This window comes from Myotis nattereri (genome assembly GCF_964212035.1).
Source record: "Myotis nattereri genome assembly, chromosome: 2".
In the NCBI taxonomy this organism is placed as follows: domain Eukaryota; kingdom Metazoa; phylum Chordata; class Mammalia; order Chiroptera; family Vespertilionidae; genus Myotis; species Myotis nattereri.
The window spans coordinates 7,182,132-7,188,371 of NC_138076.1; positions in this window are offsets into that span (position 1 = coordinate 7,182,132).

Consider the following 6,240-nt stretch of genomic DNA (forward strand, 5'->3'; position numbering starts at 1 on the left):
TCTCTGCCCCGCTTCCTCTCGCAGGAAAGAGCCGAGGTCACCAGCACGCAGAGAGCATGCTCACAGTAGGGAGTTTCTTCTAAGTAATACTCCTCTGATGCATTTTATTAAGAAATGCATAGTTGAACCATCTGAACTCCCGTTAATAGATATGAAATGCTGCTTACTATAAAAAATGCTAATAAATCATTAGGTTTTTAAAAGATTCGCCACCACATGGCTAACAAATTAAATTTAAATAATTAAGTCTGATACTCCTCGGGAGGGATCACAGGGGGAGGTACAGTGGAGAACCTGTTTTTATTGCATTTGGTCTTAAACAAAAGGAGCGCGTGCTGGCTGCTGGCTGCTGGCTGCTGGCTGCTGGCTGGCGCCTCCCTGGCCCCCTTCCAGGGGCAGCGAGCATCTGCGAGGCAGCTGGCCGGGCCGGGCCTGGCGGCGGTTTGGAGGGCAGCCCGGCTACCTGGGCTGTCAGGCCGCCTCGGCGACCTCAGCCTCATCAGCCCACGCTCTCACCAGCCGGCTAATCAGCGCCCATGTGCACGTGTTGATGGCCCTGTGTTTATCGCCTCTTCTCGGGCTGCTGCCAAGAAGGAAAAGCTCTGACTACCACGGAGATGGCCCGTCAGCCTCCTCTGGAATCAGAAAGAAGAGCTATTGTCCCCACTCCTCGCAAAGGAAGCAAGAAACAAGAAGGCCCGGGTGTGGGCAGAGTTCTTGTTGGAGCTCAGGGCCCAGGTTTCCAGCAGCTCCCGGGGCCGCGGGGAGACGAGGCTGGAAGTCCCTCCTCTGGAAACAAGCCGTGGGACCGACTCGTCCGCTGTGCCTCTCCGGCACCTCCACACAGGGGCGCTGAGTGAGGAGAGCGCCTGTGTCGTCCAACTTGCAAAACCCCAGCAGGCAGTGACACGGCTTCAGCGGAGCAGACCAGGAGAGGCGGGATCTATGCAGGCTCCTCCCTCTTCTCTTCCTTACAGCGATGATGTAAACCACACCGGGCATCTCACTGTGATGTTGCAGGAGGTGACAGCACAGGTGGAAGGGAAGTGATCAACTCTAAAAAACATCTCGGGCAATGGCACCCAGGCCAAGAAATCCTATATAATAAAAGCCCAGGTGGCGTCACACCCTCGTGCGACATCATCACAAGATGGCCGCCACAAGATGGCCGGCAGGGGAGGGCAGTTGTGGGCGATCAGGCCAGCAGGGGAGGGCAGTTGGGGTGATCAGGCTGGCAGGCAGAAGTGGTTAGGGGCAATCAGGCAGGTAGGCAGGCAAGCAGTTAGGGGTGAGCAGTCCTGGATTGTGAGAAGGATATCTGATTGCCAGTTTAGGCAGTTGGACATCCCCCGAGGGTTTGCAGATTGGAGAGGGTGCAGGCAGGGCTGAGGGACACCCCTCCCATATATGAATTTCGTGCACCAGGCCTCTAGTACATCAATAAAAGGGACAGTGGTTCCAAGGGCCCATCAGACCAGTGTCACATCTAAGGCAGCAATTTCCAACTGGTGTGCCGCAAGAATTTCTAAACACGCAATACCTGATTGTTTAGTCAAGGGCACTCAACTGTCTTCCCTTAGATGGCCCAATAGAAAAATGACAATAGCCAATGCAGCAGTACCGTCCAGTGTGAATGAATTAAAATTATACCTTTTTTTTTTTTGTCAGCTTGGCAAAACATACATTTTGGTGTGCCACAGAATTTTAGTAATTACTTCACATGCCCTGAGATGCAAAAGGTTGAAAGGTGATGACCTCAGGCAGTGGTTCTCAAAGCAGGGTCCTGCCGACACTTCCAGGGGTTCCGCACTGGCCAAGCTGTTGCCTTGATACCACCGAGGTGCCGCTGGCCTGTCAGTGCGCTGACACTTGCACTGATGTCCGTCACCAAGGCGGTGGTGGCTACAGTGCTGGTGAGTGCATCGAGGCAGCGGCACCAGCGTGTGCGAGTGAGTGCTCTTCATCGCCACACACTCGGGGGAGAAGGAAGCAAGGAGGGAGAAGGGGCCAGTTCCACCTGAGAAAGTCCTGGACGGGGCCTGAATAAAGTGGGACCTGTACCAAGCCTCTACCCTCGAGTCTCTTTTCTTCCCCATCCTCACCCGAGGATATGTTTTCTTGATTTGAGAGAGAGGGAGAGAAAGAGAAAGAGAGAGAGAGAGAGGAGAGAGAGAAAGAGAAAGAGAGAGAGAGAGAGAGAGAGAGAGAGAGAGAGAGAAAGAGAGAGAGAAGAGAGGGAGAGGGAGAGAGAGAGAGAGAGAGAGAGAGAGAGAGAGAGAGAGAGAGAGAGAGAGGAAGAGAGAGAGAGAGGAAGAGAGAGAGAGAGAGACCTGTATGGGCATGTGCCTTGACCAGGAATCGAACCCGCAACATTTCGGTGTACTGGATGACGCTCCAACCACCCAAGCCCCCGGCCAGGGCCTACCCCTGAGTCGTTTCCCCCTCCTCCCAGGATGAGATGAAGGTCCGATGCAGCCCTGGTCTGCACTCCCGGCCGCTGGCTACAGGAAAAGCACCTGCTCCGCTGTTGGAGCCGCAGCGCCACTAGCCTCTCGGGTCACGAAAGAGCGTTTTCGCTAGAAGGAAAGGCCGACAGCTACGGTTACGCAGATTAGGGTACAGGACAAACTTCTTCTTGAAAATGAACAAAGTAAGCCTATCACTTCAAGGACAACGAAATAACGCAACTCCAGCTTCCAAAATGAATGTAGAGTTTGGGGAAACTTGTTAACTGGCGCCGTGAGTCTGACAACCTCCCAGTATTTAGATGTTTCTAATGAGATCAGTCGTGCTATTTACCGAAGTGATTTGGGGATATTGTATAATGAAATGTGTCAATGTTTGGAAGAACTACACAACTCAGTGAAGCATTCTTTTTCCAAACGATATCATATCCTGCATGAGTAACACACCCATTCCAAGTAGCAGAGAGACCCATGGATCTTAATGTAAGATAACAGGAAACAGTCATTAATATGATTTCCGATGTCACATAGCAACTGCTCTGTGAGAAACCACCACCCATCACGTTGTGGTGTGGTATCCAAGGAGAATATTTCCCATTTTCTGTAAAGGCTATTAAAGCCCCTGCCTTTTTCTAAATACACATCTGTGGGAGGATTTTCCTCAGATACTTCCATCAAAATAACTTATCACAAGAGAGGGAAAACACTCACAGAAATGACACTAATGGCTTTCTGAGAAGTCAGACATCAAAAAGTAAGATGTTACTCTTTTCTCTAAATATTTTTTTAGCTGTTCTGGAAAATAGCTTTTTTTCCCTCTCATAAAAAATGTTATTTAGGTTAGCATGTTTTAAATCTGTTTTAAATCTGATTTTCAACCTTTTTCGTCTGATGGCACATATAAACTAAGTACTAAAGTTCTGAGGCATACCAGAAATCACTTTTTTGCTGGTCTGAAAACAAAATAGGTGTCATTTTTATTGATTTACAAAAATATATATATATTAGTAATTACCTACCCTTTTTGCTCCAAAGGCACTTTGTAAAAAAATAAGGTGCCTATACAGGAACATAAGGATTTGTGGTACCAAGTATTAGCCAATCAGGTGCAATCTGAGAAACGCATCATTAGGCAATTTCATCGTTGCATGAACATCATAGGGCGCACTTACACAACCTAGAGGGTACAGCCGCGCCCATGCTGTAGGGTAAACCACTGTCGTATACACAGTCCGTTCTCATGGCAATAACAGGTGTCACTAACCCCCTCCCCTGCCCCCATGCAGCCTCCACCATAGAACTTGGAATGCCAAGCACCCTGGCAGCCTCTCTTGCAGCTAAGGTGGCCATGTGATCCACGTGTGGCCAAGGAGACATAAAAGAACATTTGCTGGAAGTTCCCTGATAAATGGAGAGGCCTCATGTCCACCCCACCTCCCATCTCCTTCTTGCACTTCATGCAAAACAACCTGGAGCTTGAGCGAACGAGCTGAGAGACACGATGCTAAAGGGAACCGAGTGAAAAGAAATAAAGCCTCCATTGTTGCCGATATCAGTGAGCAGCGGAACCAACTCCAACCAATGCTCACAACTGTACTTACTCTGTAAGAAAAATAGAATGGTGTTTATGTAAGCCATGAAGAGTCAGGTGTCTGGTAAAGCTGCATAGATGACCGATGCCTGCTTATCTGGAACACCTGGGGAGAGGCAGGAGAAGAAATACAGAGGCTGCATAACACGCACCAAAGAAAGCAATTCCGTGACAAGATGCCCATTGCAAACTGGGGCCGATGGCGTCTCTGACAATATCAAGATACAAGAACTTTCACTAACAAACGTTACAATAGAGAACGCTGGCAATGGTTAGCATTCTACAGGGACCTGTAGGGAGCGGGTCTAGGGTCAAGCTTCAGGCTGACCTGTGGCAGGGCCACAAACAAGTCCCAGCCTGGAGGGCAGAGCTCTCCTAGCATAATTAAGCCTGACCTTGTAGCCTTCCCTAATTCCTTCCTAAGTAGCTCATGGGCTGTGGGAGGTACAGCAAGTGTTGCCAAAACAAGAACATTTGTATACATGTTAATCTACCCTTGTTTTAATCAGACTATAAAATAAAGCATCGGCTTGCAGGCTGGGTCTTTTGTGTCCTCATCCAGGCAGAGATCCACCAAGCCCCAGCTGAATTCTCTTGTCCATCTTCTTTAATCCTCCACCGCCCCTCCTCAGGTTCACCCTTGGCCGTGCTGGCGCGGCACAGGAACCAAAGACCCGCAAGACATCCCCTGACCAGATGGGTTTCAGTGGGAACATCATCTCTGGGTGTCCTGCCAAGAGCCTATGTTATTGCCAAATCCCCATTTGAAAACCATAGATAAGAATGCTTTAACGGAAACCCAGAAGTTAAAACTAAGACATTTAAATAGTAACATCCCTTCTGTCTCAGAGACAAATGTGTCCATTCACCCCGAGGCTCACAGGCACTCTTCTTTCTCTTATAGTCTATTTGATGTTTTTTTGTTTTTAGCCATTCACGAGGAAATCAACATGGAAAAATAATTTAGGGAGTTGGCTGCTGATCAGCTACTTGACTGAATCAAAGGGCAATCGGGCGCTAGATGAAAGGTAGACCTATTTTTTACAATGTCTCCAAGTTCCATCTTATTCTAATCACTTGTTTGCATGTAACTAACATCTTTCTATATCATATTGGTTTTTTCTCTTTAATGCTCAGGAGCCCAGGTATAGGGGGCAGTTTGGTTCAGGGCCTCAGGTCTGGTAGACTTAAGTGGGAATGTGAAGCTGATGCATTGAGCACCTCTGTGTAAGATACTGGGCAAGCAGTGGTGGGAGGGGGGCAGGTGAGTATAGACTCCAGACACACACATGCTCGGTTCACCGTCTCGTTAGAGCAGGGAGAGATCCCTGAGAGAAGGTCAATGGAACGTCTCAGTAATAGCTGGAGACGTAGAAGCGAGGGCATCACACATGCATGATTTATGGCCACGAAGACTGTTGCTGACGGGCACTGCAGGAGGATGTCAGAGAGAAGATCACCTTGAACGGAGGACGGCTGGGGGAAACTAGAGAAAGCAGGACCCCCGCTCAATCTTGAAAGAGGCATTGAAACCTGCGGGTGGGCAAAGGAAGCACCTGAACGGCCTCTTAGAAGGGCTGGTTTTGTTTCCTGTTGTGTTTTTTAAGGTGAGGAACCCCCTGGGACATTGGGTGATGGTGTAGGCAGGGAGGCAGGGCCAAGGGGGATGATGGTAGAGGAACACTGGACGTTCAAAAGAAACCAGCAGACAAAAGGTGGAGATAACGCAAGAGCCCATCAACAAATGAACAGATTAACCAAAGGTGGGCTACAGTGGGTTACGATTCAGCCTTCAAAAAGAGGTAGGTTCTGACAAGATGGATAAGTTCTCCTTACGGCTAGACCTTTACGACATGATGCTAGGTGAAATGAGCCCGTCACAGAGAAAGTTCTGTAGGGTTCCACTTCCGTGAGGTACCTAGCACCACCAAATTCACACAGAGAGATGCAGAGTGGGGGTGGCTGGAGGCTGGGGGAGAGACGAGTGGGGAGTTAGGGTTCATGGGCACAGGGCTTCAGTTTTGTAAATGAAAAGAGCTCTGGAGGTGGGTAGTGGTGATGACTGAACGACAATGTGCATGTACTTAATACCACACTTAGAAATGGTTAAAGTTAAGATGTGATGTGATGTGTATTTTACCACATAATCTATATATATAAAAGCCCAGCAACCTGAATGGCGGA